Source organism: Priapulus caudatus, unplaced genomic scaffold (assembly GCF_000485595.1).
Source record: "Priapulus caudatus unplaced genomic scaffold, Priapulus_caudatus-5.0.1 Scaffold837, whole genome shotgun sequence".
Lineage (NCBI taxonomy): Eukaryota > Metazoa > Priapulida > Priapulimorpha > Priapulimorphida > Priapulidae > Priapulus > Priapulus caudatus.
Window position 1 is genome coordinate 23,532 of NW_014577898.1, and position 16,848 is coordinate 40,379.

General features: G+C 44.1%; 1 long non-coding RNA gene across 1 annotated transcript; it reads left to right on the forward strand.

The window, feature by feature from the left end:
• The first annotated feature begins 3,688 nt into the window (after positions 1-3,688).
• LOC106813869 lies at positions 3,689-6,249 on the forward strand. The gene is made up of 3 exons (XR_001394518.1): positions 3,689-3,723; positions 3,833-4,376; positions 5,596-6,249. It is a non-coding gene; the product is annotated as an uncharacterized LOC106813869 (long non-coding RNA).
• Positions 6,250-16,848: the final 10,599 nt, after the last annotated feature.

Below are 16,848 nucleotides of genomic sequence, written 5' to 3' on the forward strand. Positions count from 1 at the left end.
TAATGCCTGCCACCTGTGAAGATGTCAGCGACAGGAATGCCAGCGGAATCACATTCGGTGAGATTCAGCGCACCTCAGTGGTGGATAGATCATTCCATTCTTACTTTTTCAAGCCAGACGTCGTCTTGTTTGTCCACGTAGAACAGAACATGGTGTCAGAATAAGTACGAACTCGCCTTGAGTGATACGAATGACCATAGACATAGTTCTCGAGAAAGAACATGCAGAGCTGCAAGAAGAGTCAGTGAGGAAGTAAGACGCTCTATTCATGATCTATTATTGTGATTAAGTGTGTACTCTATCCAGTCACGCCATGGAGCTAGCTGGGATTCCCGTGCCTAAGGTGGAGTGGGACTCGTCTAACCTGCCTGAGGCGTTTAAACAGTTTAAGCAGCACATTGAACTCGTGTTTGATGGCCCGTTGACAGATAAAGATGAGGCAGTGAAATGCAAGTATTTCATGCTGTGGATTGGAGACAGAGGGAGAGAGATTTACAACACATGGTGCGTTTCGGAAGACGATGCGAAAAAACTATCTACCTACTACGAGAGTTTCCAGTCGTACATACAGCCGAAATTAAACCCGATATTTGCGAGGTACAAGTTTAATAACGAGGTTCAGCGAGAGCAGTCAGTAGAGCAGTTCATAACCAGGCTTCGAGTTCTCGGAAAAGATTGCAATTACAGCGATCTGGATGAAATGATACGGGACCGAATTGTATTTGGTATCTCGAACAGTAAGGTCAGGGAGAAGCTGGTGAACGAGGGAGAAAAACTGACTATGGAGAAGGCAATCACTATTGCGCAGCAATTAGAGTATGCACAGGAGCAGATGAGGTCGATGTCAGCGACAGGAATGCCAGCGGAATCACATTCGGTGAGATTCAGCGCACCTCAGTGGTGGATAGATCATTCCATTCTTACTTTTTCAGCCGGATTAAGAGATCCAGGATGTCGAAGACTTCTATTCTTGGTCCAGTCACAGCGCGTAGTTGTGCTAAGGCTATCTGTGAGGATCTTCACAGGAGAGACCCTTAAAGTAGCTGAAGAGTCCTGGACGAAAGAGACCTTTCTCCAGTTCGTGGAGGATGTGAGCTACAAGGGGTTCAACGCAGGTGTCATTAGAGAGCAGTTGTTCTACCTGAAAGGAAAACCCATTGAAGATGCCGGCAGAGAAGTGGATTTTTCTAAAGTGTTCGTTGATGTGATCCATGACGTCTCCTCAATGTGCACCCTGGTGCTGCTCTGTGGTACACAGGCTGTCAAGAAAGAGGCGAGGATGCCGAACTCACAATCCTTGAAGAGACTAGTGGCCGAGTACTCCATAAAGTCCAGAGTGGAGCAGGGTGATGGGGAGACAACTCTCACCTTCTCCAGAGTGGCTGCTAGTTTTCCCCATATCATGATGTCCATGTTGGGCAGGATACTTAGAAGCTCTAAATATAAGTATCAGAATTTCAAACTAATCGAAGATCTATCACTAGTCCTGCAGTTCCCTGGAGCAGCTGCCATCATCCCGACAAAGTGGAACAAGATCAAAATGGCTCACTACATTTGGTCAGTGGGTTTTGCAGTGAAGATTAATAACTTCCCAGAAGACACTGCGGGAGTGATAGAGAGAACTACCAAGTTCTGGACGCTGTCTGCTGCATCTGCAGACTGGAAAGTCAAGGAGAGAGAGTCTCATGAAGGTGGCAGGCATTAAAGAACCAGCATGACCTGCCAAGTACGGATTCTTAGACATGTCAATTCTCTCTGATAGTGATCTGATTAGAAAGATGCAAGAGATAGGAGTGATCTCAGAGGAGACGTGGAAGCAGCTCAGTAGTACATGGGCAGTGTTAGGTGGTTCTTTACCTAGTAACATGGGATGTAGCATAAGTTTTATGGCATTTTAGCCAGCATGTTGAAGTTACAGTTTTAAACCTAGTTATTAAGTTGTGTGTCTAGTTAAGACGTGGCCCTGCTGTTCACAAGGGGCATAACACTGAGAGCAATTAGTCCAGTGTCACCTATTGAGCTTGGGGATTCTCCTGGGCAAAATGGGGTTAAAGAGTCATAGTCCGATTGACTAGTTGTGCGTGGCTCCAGCTAGCCAGACGTCTTGTCTTGTTTGTCCACGTAGAACAGAACAAAGTTGTGTATCCTTGTGAAAATAGAACTAAAAAAGTATGGGTCGATGTAAATTGTAAAAACTAACATTTAAATGTATAATCATGGTGCTGAGTATTCTAGACGACGACACTGCGTATAGCACGACACTGCTAATAGTCTTAATAGCTTGGTGTGTCGCAATTAAAATGGGTAATATGTATTCGATGTGTATTTTGCGATATAGATCGTGGATTCGCTAAAAAAAATCAGGGATCAGGACAGCAGGGAATCAGGGGAAAATACAGGACGTACAGCGACAGACGGACGTATGTGGAATAGTATAGAACGTATATAATTGAAATGCACTCACGTTCAAAGTTGTTGCCGTGAAATACCGAACGCCAGCAAAAGAGGATAGACGAAACTGATCATATTGCGGGCATCCGTGGAATGCTACGATGATGCAGATAAGGCACGTAGTTCGAATACGACGTGGTTTTCGAATACGACCTGGTTTTCGAATACGACGTGGTTTTCGAATACGACCTGGTTATGGAAGAACTTAGAAGCAAGAACAACACAGAAAAGCGAAAGAGAAACTGACACAAAAAACCGAAACAGAAACAGAGACAATGATCACGCAGCGACAGGCGCTGAAATGTTGATTGGACAGCGTTGCCAGCGTTGATGCGGCTGCTGACGTCATTTGACGCCATAGCGTCAAAACGTGGCGTCGGACGAAAACGGGACATAGCCTATGTTACTCCCAGGGTCAAAGTACCCCCAGGTACCAAATTTGGGGTCGATCCGTCGAGAGGCGGCGGAGTTCACTTGCCGCAAACTACACACACAGATTTTAACATTTATATAGTAGATAATGTCATATCATGGCAACTAAGTATGGTGACGTAATATATCGTCATGTATTGTAGGTAGTATTACGTCGGCAATGTTTATTGTAAGGTTATAGCCTCGTTCACACGAGACCTCGTATTTATGAAATACGGTATTTGCGAAATACCGAATCTGAGACAAATACGTGGGCGAGCGTTCACTACGCTGATTCGCGGCTCCAGAAATACGGTATTTGCGAGCTGCGAGCAGCTTTAAACATCAAGCAAACAATGCGAAATAAACAATCCAATGCGCACAACTGCGATAAAATACGTAGACTGGTCCGCGCTCGACAGTTCCACTCGCGTTACACTGCGAACTGTCGAGCGCGGACCAGTCTATAAAATACCGGCTTCAGAAATTCCGGTATATGTCAAGCACGGCAAATTATTCGGGTCTGGGAAGCCGCCGTATTTACATCAAATACCGGATGGACTGTTTAGATACCGTCTATCTATGGACCGCGCATCTTGCCTCGTGTGAACGCTAAATACCGGATTTCTTGCTACGTGTGAACACGGCTTTATGTCTTGTATTAGAAAAGGTCTGAGACATTGATAAAAAGTTAAATTACATGTATAATTATACTACAACACTATAATTATATAATTTTTTATATCTTCAGGTTCTGTACTGCTACTGGCCCACAAACAACGGATCTGTACGTGTAAGGAGAGAGGAATTGCCGGACAAGGAGAAATGGACTAAGCACAAGATCAGTGTTTTCATACACAGGTAAAATTTAACCTTATATTTGTGTACATAACATTTGTGTATCATCTATGGCCAATGCATTTTTTATTGAAATTTTTGTTGAACGAGCATGTCTTTTTTTTACATGTAGAAAGCTATGGGAAAGCCCTGAAGCAAGCCAGGTTGGCAGAGGAGACATCAAATTTGGAATCTGGTGGTGAGGAGGAGCCATGCACAAGAAAAAGAAAGGTTCCAAGTCGCTATGAGTTTTCAGAGAGTGGACCTGCTGATGGTGTGTTTTCATAAAGCAGACAATTGCTTGTTTTTTGGCCTCGTGGGCTATGCAGATGTGTGTCCCTGGGGATTTTCAATTGGGTGGTTTGCTAATATGTTCTAATACTGGACAAGCCTAATGTTATTTATCAATAACAGTGTCAGCAAGTTTGTTGCAAGATTTTTATGCCCTGATAGCATACGTTAATGTTCTATAACTCTATAAATTTATAACGCTTTTAGCTAACTTATACATGATATGCTCTGCTTTTTTCAACAGAAAAACTGTTCAGTTTATTTCTAAGCCTTTTATTCAGAAGCCTGCATCAGAGCTCATAAGGCCAGAGAATTCGAAATTGAGGAGTGCATTGCCGAGACACTGAAACATGCACCACCCAAACCAGGGGGATCAAAAAAACATGGTAAGAATGATGGAAAAATTGTATTCATACATATGTCTTTACTCATGCAGATGCACTTAATTGTGAGATGTGTGAAATGTAGAAAAAAACATTGTCATGCTTTTTTATTTCCCATCTACTGCACTTCAAGTGAAGAAGTATTTTATGTCATTCTACAGAAAGTTATTTGTAACAATATTTGTTTCGCTGAGTATTTGAGTTTGCTACGTTGGAGCCACCGTAGTGTTAATCACGTGAGTTTCCCACAAGCACTTGCGGCTCTCGTGGCAGATTACTTGGCCATATTTGTGGAAAAGCTGTAGTTTTTCATCTGGCAGCGAAAGGATGAGTTGAGTCTCGTGGTTATGGTGATTTTGCCAGGCATTATGAACGCGAGCACGTCTTTACTGTTCCCGCCAAGAAGTAAGTTTATAGTACAGAGTGAATGGAACAGTTTAAAATAATATGTCTAGCATTTGCGTCCATAAACGGTACTCGCCAAATGGAGCGAGTTCGATAGATGACATCTGATGCGCCTTGACTTTATGCGTCGATTGACAAGTATATACTTAGCATTTTTGCATGAAGAGACAGCGAGATCAATGTGCAGTGTGTGGCGTTCGTATGACATTACGCATAGATGCGTTTGGTTTGGATTTAATCACGAGACGACACGTTGTGTATACGTAACGTGCGGCGGCCGTGGCACACGGATACACGTTGTTTACATAGAAACATTTGTCATGCTTCAAACCATTCGACAGCGATGACGTTGACCTGTGGTGTTCGTGTGACTTTCCGCATGAATTCGATAGATTACATCCAGATTAAATAAAACCATTTAACGGTTATATATCATTTCAACGGGAGCGTTAAGACGTTTGAGTTTCCTGCCTCTGGAGCGATCCAATATTAGATTCTGTCAGTTCAATATTTTCAATTTCACAACGATATATTAGATTTTTACAAAATATATGTGATTTGGAAACAGGAAAAATAACAAATCGCATATTCTTAGCATATTTTTTTGCATTCGATTCTGTAGAGTTATTTGATATATTTTGTATGGCTAGTATGGAAATTATTTGGTAGAAAAAAATGAGCAATATATATTCGATTGTTCTGTACAATATGGGTATAAATTTTATCAACAAATATTTGTGGATGGCATACTGCTACATCTAAACAGCCATATCCATTGCATTCTAGTACAATAATTAGCATGCTTTGTGTGTTTCAGAACCGTACACGTCGGGACCAGGAGGCCGATTCAGCGTGCGACACTGATTCAGATTGAATAGCAGACAAACACCAAAGACCCTTAACCTGCCCTAACCCTAACCCTAACCTGCATCTAACAACAAAACTATACACGAATTAAAAATAACTAACTAGTATTAAAAACTAATTTATTGTGTTAACGTAGATGTTGAAAGTAGCTCTTGTAATTAAAAATGCAAATTTAAAACCTGTATATTGTAATGTGCCTTTATTGTATATAATGTAAAAATAAAAATTGTCACAAACTATTTTAAGTGTTTATTTTTATTTTTTGAACTCTATCAGTTGTGCAACATATTTTAAATGTATATTAACTTAGTTTTTATGGCAAAAAAATACAAACTAAAATTATGCATTTCATGAGCAGATGGGCATTATCAATTTAAACGAATGTAAAATTCTGTGATGTTCCCGTGAAATAATGTACATGTCAACTTTCATGCTCATGTCTTTTTTGCTTTAATTGAAAATTAAATACAAAATTAAATATTCTTTTGAACGTGTACACATGGTTGCAGGAATGTTGCATTACAACGTTGTATCACAACGTTGTGGCAACGTTCAGGGGAGTTTACAAAATAACGTTGCCACAACGTTGTATCACAACGTAAGCGAAACGTTGTGACAACGTTGCCACAACGTTATATTGTTAGCTGGGTGTCTGGATAAACGGCTTTGCGGAGACGATGGGGAATTAACACCACGTGCAGCCTATCACTAATTTCGTAACCACCGCAGTTCTTGATTATAGGCCCTTGGGAGAATTGAATCATTGATTGGTTAAATTCACGCACTACTTCGTTATGTAGGCCTATGAGGCTTCTAGAGCAGCTATATTATATACATTTATTACAATGACAAATTGTAGACCTAGGCCTACTTGAATGTGAAGCCTAATATAGCAGCAATAAATAATGTGACGCCAGGTTCTCTCTGACGATCCCTGTAGGACTGCGCCTATCTGGCCGGCAAAAAGTTTACTGACATGTTTCAGATCCATGTTTCAAGACATTTTCCCATTATTGATTACGCAGGTGTCCACAGCAAACCAAACGTATTGCATATCTCAGCCTAGTACGACCAATAATGGAGTATGGTGCAATAATATGGGACCCATACCAGCGACAGGATATAGACCGACTAGCAAAGATACAACACCGTGCAGCCCGCTTCATCACAGGGGACTACCACAGCAGAACTTCAGGCTGTGTTACAGACATGCTATCGTACCTACAGCTGTAAAGCTTCCAAAACCGCCGTCGTGATGTGCGACTAACCTATCTCTACAGAATCATCAGGGGCTGGTACCAGCAATGCCCCCGTCAGATTTTCTACAACCAGTTCAAACCGGCAAAAGACGAGTGAGACCACCTAGCAGATACAACAAGGAGGAGTTCATCAGTGCTCCCATCAACGAACGTGCCATCCGTCTGAACTCAAAAGGATTCAACAAGTACCAGCGAACAAAACTGACCAGTACAAGAATTCCTTCTTTGTCCGCACAGTGATATAGTGGAACCACCTGGGTGACCACATAGTAACTGCAGATAGTGCTGAGCAATTTACATCTAAGCTCAGCCAACATCAATTCTAAAATAATTAGCCCTCTCCCGATTCCGTTGCCTCGATGCCAATTTTGGATACTGCAACGTACTACAACAGAAAAAAATTGATTAGGCCTGTAGGCAATTTCTGAATTAATTCTAAGATCGCAGTAAAGTCGATCAGGAATTAGCCCAAATGTAGTGCTGCTTGGTCTGGGTAGGGATTTCTAGTCTTTGGCCAAGTAGGCAGGCCGAGGCTGTTTTAAACCCCTATAGGCCTTCGTGAATTCAGTGTCAAGAGGCTGAATCATAGGGCCTATTTTGGAAAACTGATCAGGCTTGAATGAGTGAACAAAATTACTTTTATTGTAGGAATGTCAAGTCGATGAAACCAGAGAGCTATCAGACGATACGGTACAAGCAGTCCCTGGTCTACCCAAAGAAGGGGAAAAAGACGGCCCCTACTATACGTGTGATAGCCCATGTCATCCTCCTTCAGACTACAAGTATCCCATTCGAGTGATAAATGGTGTGGACCGTCGTTTCGTTGTAAATGCGAAAACATTCTTCTATTCCGGTAGCTGGCAGATGAATGAAAGAACCTGGCACCCGACTTTCATATCTCTAGCTTTCAAACAAGCGATTGAGCATGAAGCACTTAAAGGCACTCATGTGGCCTGCTTCCGAAACAACACAGATGTTCCAATACTTCCAAATTTTTTTGAATGTCATGAAATTAGTTCTATAAGAGATATGGATCCCATGAGTTACCGATGGGAATTACAGCTACTGTCGGTCTTGGTCTTGCCACTGTCTATGCTGCTTCAGAAGTTGTTTCAGTTAATGTTGCTTTTTCTAAGGCTACATGCATATCATATGGGTCGCTACCTCTGGAAATTGGTGTGATGTGTTGTGGCACCCAATTAGATTTCATATTTGGCTATGATTATGATGAAGTACCACCACCCAGACGAGGAGAGCCGGCTCCAGCGGGACTTCAATCAATACCCCAGTAGAACGGTTCGCCGGATCTTGGAGGAGGATAGCCTGCCTTACGACGGCACCCCGGAAGCTGCAGATCGGTTTCTCCGGTCTACGTACGAGAGGCCAGCATTGTCCCCGGCAGCTTTAGACCATGTTCGGCGTGCATTCGACTCGTGCGCCTCGACGGCACCATCCCGGGAACAGCTAGATCTCCTGAGTGGACCGCCGACCCGCCAAGAAATAGCCGCCCATATAAAGCAGGCCTCCAATACAGCACCGGGAGCAGACCGCCTACAGGCACCTCCGCGCAGTGAACCGGCAAGGTATCCTCATGGAGAGGATCCTGAGTGCTGTCCACTAGGGATCCCCGCCGCCTGGAAGGAGAGCAGAACGATCCACATACACAAGAAGGGGCCAACAGACGATCTGGCTAACTTTCGACCGATCAGCCTGCTCACCACCATCTACAAGCTCTTCTCCGGAGTTCTGGCCTCACGCTTGACGCGAGTCGCGGTCGAGCTAGGCTGGATCTCCCCTGAGCAGAAGGGCTTCCTTCCAGGTGTCAGGGGCATTCAAGAGCACACACATCTGCTACAGTCGGCCATCGAGGATGCCAGACGAGACAGACGGGACCTTACCATCACGTGGCTAGACCTGTCGAACGCTTTCGGTTCGATCCCTGAGGGAGTTCTGCACCATCTTTTTGAGAGCCTGCCGATTCCAGCAGACCTGAGACGTGTCCTCCTGGACGTATATACGGACTCGGTCTGCAACTTTCTGGTGGGCGGAGACTCCTTCAGGATGCGACCGACCGCGGGTGTTCGGCAGGGCAACGGCCGGCCTGTCGCCAGTCGTCTTCAACCTGGCGACAGAGCCTCTGCTGCGTGCGACCAAGGACCCCTCGGCACCTGGCTTCCAGCTCATGGGACGCACCCTACGCACAACCGCCTACGCCGATGACTCCACCCTGCTGGGGAGCTCAGTGGAAGATCAGCAGACCTCCCTGGATCGAGTGTCGCAGGCCGCAACCACAGTCGGCCTCCGCTTCAATCCAGATAAATGCGCCTCCCTCGTCATAGAGGGGGAAGCAGCAGACGGATGATGGGGCCCTGAAGCTCTACGGGGTCCTCATCCGTTGCCTTCGCCAGGGGGGACAGGAAACGTACCTAGGCATCCCTATAGGGTGCAAACTCTTGTTCCGGCCTGCACGAACACTACCGGAGAGGCTCGCCAAGATCCAGGATTCCCCGTTGGCACCATGGCAGAAGATGGAGGTCCTCCACGGCCACCTCCTCCCCTCTCTGTCACACTCTCTGGCATCTGAACAGACGGAGAAGGCCTTCCTACAGGATATGGACCATCAGAGCCTTCATGCGCACAGTGACGAAGACTCCAGACTCTTCCTCGCAGGCCTTCCTCCATGCAGAGCGCAGCACCGGCAGTTTAGGCATCCTCCCTCTCTCACAGGAGGCTGATGTCTGGACCGTGGCTCGGACTGCCCAGCTGCTGGACTCGTCCGACCCAGACGTCAGAGAGATCGCCCGGGCACAGCTGGAGACGACAGTGTCCAGAGCGCTAGGAGAAGATGCCCCAGACACCTCCCCATCTCGGAATTCCTGTCGGGGTCAACCGCTGAAGGCTTCTATAGGATCAGACATGCTGTCGGGGGCGCGAACATCTGGACGAGAGCACGGCACGCGGCCGCTAGGCTGCACTCCAGATTAGATGTATCCGGCGACAATCATACGCTTCTTCTCGTCGAAGACGTCTCTGCAGTGTCGGCCAAAGCGGTCCGCTCCCTCCGCCTCGCCGCCCACCAACGATGGACAGCAAAGTTCACTGACCTTCCTGTCCAAGGTCGTGTGGCGAGTGGCCTCGTACTGGACCCCCCACCCGAAAGAGTGTCCCACCTGGTCTCCTGCTGGACACCTCTGTCTTTTGAGGACTGGCGCCACCTATATCGGTCGCGCCTCAGCCTCCGTGCGCGGTAGTCCTGCCGACGCTGCCTCACTGAGCTAGAGACGACAGCCCACGCCATCCAAGGTTGTCGATCATCATTCCCGCTCATGACTAAGCGCCACGACGCAGTCAAGTTGGCGCTAGTCGACATGCTCGAGGCAGCTGGACTTCACCCGCGAGTGGAGACTGCAGCCCCCGGTAGCCGGCTCATCCCCGACATACAACTAGACACCCCCGACGGACTCACCATCATCGACGTCGCGGTGGTGTTCGATGTGCCGAGCAATATGGAGCGCGCCCACACAGAAAAGAAAGAGAAATATGAAGATGTCGGCACTGTCCTCCCTCTCATCGTTGGAGCAATGGGGACATGGAGAGAGCCCAACGATAACATCCCAGGCTCCCTAAAAATCCCCCCAAAAACATGGGCGACCTTCCGGAAGAAATGTTGCCTGCTCGCCATCCAGGGCACGACAAAGATTGTCGCTGCTGCCCTGGACAGTGATTTTTAACTGGCTGTGATTTAAGAATACGTCTATTGTTTAAAGTTAAACATATTTTATTATTTTATTTCATTTTTTATTTCTGTACAACTGCCATACGTGTATTATTGTTCATTCAATAAAATGTTACTAAAACTGAAAAATAAAACAGCGGTTCCAGGGGCGTGCGATCCACATTGTAGTATGGAGAACCCTCTAATATCAAAAGTGCTAGGGCATAGAGTGCGTAACGACTCTGTTATTACAACAGGAATCAACGGAATATACGATGGTGTAAACAGTAGTCTGAAACAGGTCTTTGTAATTACAACTGGTAAGATAGCTCTTAGTCTTTAACATTGGGGAGTACCGTGGAAGCACGCCAGTTGCTACAAATGAGCAAGTAGTAATCGGGGCCATACAACAGATGAATGTTCTCACGTATGAAGGACTTGACTTGGACTCATTTATGAATGTTCAAGAGGGTAAACTGGCAGAATTACGCAATCGGCTAGGGTGGAAAAAAGAAGTAGGAAACAGCGACATTCATATACCATCGTGGGAGACGTCCTTTTCTATTTCTGAAAGACACCAAATTAAAAAACTCATTAATAGGGCAAGTGCCCCCCAGATATCTGAATTGATAGCAGCTATTGATGAGATAGATTACCTGCGAGGTACGCAACCATTTTTGCCGATATACGATTGTTTCACAGCCTACGGGACGTGTTATTATTCCTCGTTGATTGTAGTATTCATTGGTGTAATCTTTGCGTGAAACGTTATGTAGAAATTTGTCATCGTTTTTTGAATTTGTCGTAACGTACGTTTACACTATATTGTCAGACTGCTAAACACATTCTTCAATTAGAGTTTGATATAAACCTAAAACATTTAATCGAAAATATGAAATCAGTTTTGCGTTTTTTTGTTGGCTGTATGATGTGTGGAAGTGACAAAGGTTGTCAGGTCCACATCGGTGCTGTAATAATGGATTATTGTAATAATGGATTATGGTAATAATGGATTATGGTAATAATCGGTGCTGTGTGTAATAATGGGATTAAGAGGTTTAAATGAAGATAACATGGATTATACGGGAATAATACGGATTATACGGTTATACGGGATTAATACGGATTACGAGGATTATATGGATTAATATGAGATATAATGGAGTACGAAGCTCGATGTATTTAAACATGGTTTCGGTAATACGTATTCGGTAATGCGTGTCGGTATGCGCATATGTTGTATTGTAGCTATTGTAGGTTGTATAGGACGATGCACGTACGTTACAGCATAAAAAGACGCAAGATTAAGAGTAATTGCAGCGATATCAAAATGTTCATTGCCAAATGTGTTGAAGTTCTGACTCGTATGGTGATCAAACTTTATCGTTAAAGTAAAACGACGACAAACATAATCGACAGCATATAGTTTTCGATTGCAGTAAAATTTAAACACCATGCCAGTTCATTCATCCCCTAAACGCATTCTCACACCCTCACGCAAAACGTGCCGGTAAAACGTTAACAACACACAATGCACCGTCGTTGTTAGTGTAACGAGCATGGTTACCCCGAGAGCGGAGACCCCACTGCGGTGCTTGGAATCCTCGGAGCATCGCATGTACTTTCGACCCCGAGAAGAAACACAAGGGAGGGAGAGAGAGGACAATACCGCACTGCCCGGTGCCAGACTAGCGGCCATTCGTCATTTGATTGGAGAGGAATCCATCCCAATCAAGCGAGAGCTGCAGTACAGTGGGACAATCGCCCCCGCCGTTCATGCAGCTACGGCGCGTGATGTGCCGCCCCTGCGATCATTTACCAGAGAGGGAGAGCTGCCAGTGAACAGCTTTCTCAAGCACTTCGACAAGGTTATTGTTATTGCGGATAGAACAAGTATGGTTACAATTGAACCAAGGAAAGATATACAGGAAGGAAATGAAGATAGAGAGGACGAGAATGAAATGGTAAACGAGACTAAAGGTCAAAGACAAAAAACCACAAGAAACAAAGAAAAAAATACAAAAACAATAGAAGCAACTTAAACTAAAACAAGAGATGAAGAGTGTAAGGTTTGTCACAAAAAATATACGGAGAACGAAATGATTCAATGTGGAGACTGTGAAAGGTGGCTGCATGACGTGTGCATCAATCTTTAAGAAAACCTCCCGTAAATACACATGCGCCATGTGTGCGGAAGCTAAATATAGTGTAAACAGGTGGTTTGCATAAGTTTTCAGAATGCAACTCCTATTTAAAAATACATTGCCAGCAGATTATTCTTGTGATAACTAGCTTGGGCAACAAAAACAGGTTAATGGAGCTGTGCGAAATACCAGTCTTCCACGACAAGGGTTTTTTGCGCATGAAACACAGCAGCTAATGTTGTTGTTGTTTATGCACGTGGTAGCAAGAATGTTTGTACACGACTTCGGCACACGATTCGTGCAGTTGAGCGGAGCCTCGAAGTCGCTGTTTCTTTAGAATGGATGCTGCCACTCCCTTGCTAAAAGTGGACACACGACCGAGATGTGTGAACCATCGTGCGGCCAGTGGCGGATTCACACAATTTGCTCAGCAGCGAAGACCTATTAATTACCGACATAACCAGGCTGTGTATTTAGAGTTCTATTCTAAAAAGGGAGCATCTGCTAGGCTCTCTCTCAGGCGGCCGATTGGCTAATAAAGGGTGATGTCCGTGTATGGGGTGGATTCGGATAAGCTAATTTAAGTGATTATATAAAGAACCGCGAAACGTTTAGAAGTTAGTCTTAATCGTGTCTTGTGCTGCGTGTGTATCATCGTTCGTGCATTTTCAGTACGTAAGTTATTCTTAAGCCGTTGGCTTAAGGCTTTGCTACTCTGTCTTGATTTACTTTGCAACAATCTTATCGTGTATCTATCCCTTCTCGAATATTCATTTCTTATATTTCTTAACGTAGCCTTTCTTCACAGCAGTTGTAAGAGTAATCACTTTGCACTGTTTGTCTTGGCACCTTTCTTGTACTATCGTGCTAATAACCTATTGCTACAGGATCTTTCTTGTAATAAATCTATCTTTCGTGGCACTGTCTACTCTTGTGTTCTTGTGATTATTAAGTGTTAACATTTCTACGCACTTTTCGTAAGACGTAAAGGCCAGGCTTACAATGGGATTGCTAAACAAATAGCACAACACACCTCATGCTGCAAGAAAAAAATCACGAGTCTAAGCCAGGAGGCTGAAGAGGTAAACAACCGTGCTGATAAAATGGAGAGAAAATGAAGAACTGGTTAAAAAACTGGAACAACTCCACAAGGTCATAGAGGAAAAGTGCGGAGAAAGCTGAAAAGAATTGGTCGGCAGAAGCGCGGGCTATGCGCTTTCTCACCGCATTGGATGGGCCCGCACTGATGGCCTGCAGCAGCGACTATGGTGAGACGGAGGAATTAACCGAGGCAGAAATGCGCCGGGTCCTTCGTGCCAGGTTCAAGCCGCCAGAGACTGAGTTACAGCGCAAGGCCTGCCTTCAGAAGAGTCATAAGCGCAGCAATGACTTTGCGAGGGACCTCGTACAGTTAACCCGGCGGGCAGAGCCTAACCTAACACGTGAGCAAGCAAGTAAAGCTTGCAACTGGCGTCTGCTCTGGTAAATACCAGACGCCCCGCTCCACGGTCAGGAGTCACTGTCAGTCACCTGCCGCTGCACTTACGCCGGAGTCAGCGATAGTCAGCCAGAAAGGGAGTAAGAGGCAAGATGCTCAAGACCACCGGCACCACGAGCTTCGCATAGCGTAAGACCATTGAACTATCATGTATGATGACTGTTATATTGTGATTGCTGGCATCAAGTAAAGAGGCTATTGTACATAGCCAAGTACCGCTTATATCCGTGTTGCTGCACCGTTTGTCATTGGTTGGTCATAACGTGCCTGGCAGTCAAGGTGCACGACCCGACGTGTCACCCCTGTGGGACGATCACGGCCTGATCTACCACCACGCCACAGGGGCAAGCGTTACATTAGTAATCTACAGTGCTTCAAGGGATAACGGATCATAAAGTAGGCCTATAGCAGATCAAAAGTTAGCATTTTCATTTTTTAAGCAAAAGTAAACGAGCCTGGTAAAAACAAATGTTACCTTTTCGAACGCTAACCACTGGGCTTTTAACATATCTGAACATCTTTTAGTCAAGCGGACATGACGTCAGTAGTTTTCCGCTTACTTTTTAATTGGTGTTTCCGTTTGTGACGCGCTTAGCAGACGATTGAAGATGATGGGTGTTTGAAAAAAGGTAAGTGCACACAAACGCCACGGATTCTAAAAGTTAAATTAGCATGGTTTGATAACATATTATATTAACCATGTTTGACAGTTTTACGAGATTTACTTGCGAATGTTTAATAAATACACAGGACGCAAATTCAATTGCACTCAGCCAAGGAACAACGGATCATAACATTATTGTTTTGTTTTCACCATAAAAATAATCATTTACGAAGAAAACATAACATTGAAAAGTAATTTATTATTATTACTTCATATCTATATATTGGAAAATGATTTATTATTATTACTTTACCTATATATACACATATAATTTTAATTTTCAGTCTAATATTTAGAAACAAGGTCCTCACAGTGATGAAAACCATAAAAGCTAAGATCACATCGAAAGCAAGTGCTGGCAGAAAAACATCAGGAGCCAGTCCGACAACAAGTCCCGCAAATCGAAAGGCTAAGGCAGTGACAAAGAAGTATGTGAGGCCAGGAACGACAGGCAAGGTGATAACAAGTTGTCATTTGGCTATTTATATAGGAGGCTGTCGGGAGAAGTAGAGATTGATAGAAAAAAGGGTCCACCATAAGTATTCACTAAAGAAGAAGAGGAAGCGATGGCAAAATGGCTGCGTGAGATGGCAGAAAGAGGAATGGGGTCGAGGCCAGGCGAGTTCTTGGACTTTGTCCAGATTGTTGTTGAACAGGGAGAAAAAATCAACTCCGTTTAAGAATAACAGGCCAAGCCATGATTGGTATTATGCGTTCATGAGGAGAAACGCCAACATAGTACAAATGCGTAAAGAAACGCCCCTTGAAAATTGCAGGGCAAAACTGATGAAAGAAAACTGATGCAACAGATAAGTGGTTTGTGGGGTTTAGAGACTTCCTTGTTAGGGCAGACGTCATAAGCAAACCCAGTAGAATCTGGAATGCCGACGAAACTGGGTTTTGCATGGGAAGTACTGCAAGCAAGCAGAAGGTAATAGAACCTCCAAAGAAAGAGAATGCTTACCAGGTGCCTCATATATCTGGAGGCAACAGCAAGCAGAGGCTCACAGTTCTGTGCGTCTGCCGATGACAAAATGATGCCCCCTTTCTTGGTGTACCCTGCACCTCAGCCACGTGGATGCAATCCACTGACTGGGGCAATTGAAGGCTCCGATATTGCCTACACCAAGAAAAAGTGGATGGATGCAGAGAACATGCGTGCATGCGTGCATTGTTAAAATATAAAGTTCTATATATAAGTTAGGCTCCAAAGCATACAAAGAGCTAGAGCTTGTAGTTAGAAAAAAAATACTACCGAAGGACATCCGTATGCTGAGCCCAGCTGAGCAAACATCATCGCTGGAGGCCTTCCATAGTATTGTGCTTTATTTTGCACCAAAAAACAAACACTTCTTCTATGATAGCATGACAGCAAAGCAAGTGCATTTATGGAAGCGTAAAACCAATTTTGCATGCAAATTTTGTTTTAGGTATTTGCCTGGGCCGGCATTTGCTGTATTATGTGCATGGTTTATTGTTGCAAATTATTTGTTATCTGTTGCAAATTTCATCTTTCTTAATTAATGTTTATAATGGCATTTTTTACTAACAATCATATCATAAACCAAATGAAGAGAATTTCCAGTTTCTGTCACTAGATTTATTGTTGCAAATTGCATCTTTCTTAATTAATGTTGATAATGACAATTTTTACTAACAATCATATCATAAACCAAATGAAGAGAACTTCCAGTTTCTGTCACTAGATAACATGAAAATTAATTTTTATGGCAAAAACCATAGCATTCTATAATCAGCATTACCTGTACATATATCATTGTAGTTGATTTCCTGAGTATCTGTTTTACTGAGATCTTGCACAGAGCAATCTGTCAAATGATATTTATAATTTTCCATTCTCACATTAGCTATTGCATTATTTCTTACAGAATGCAGATAGCCGTTCTGCATTTCAATGAGAAT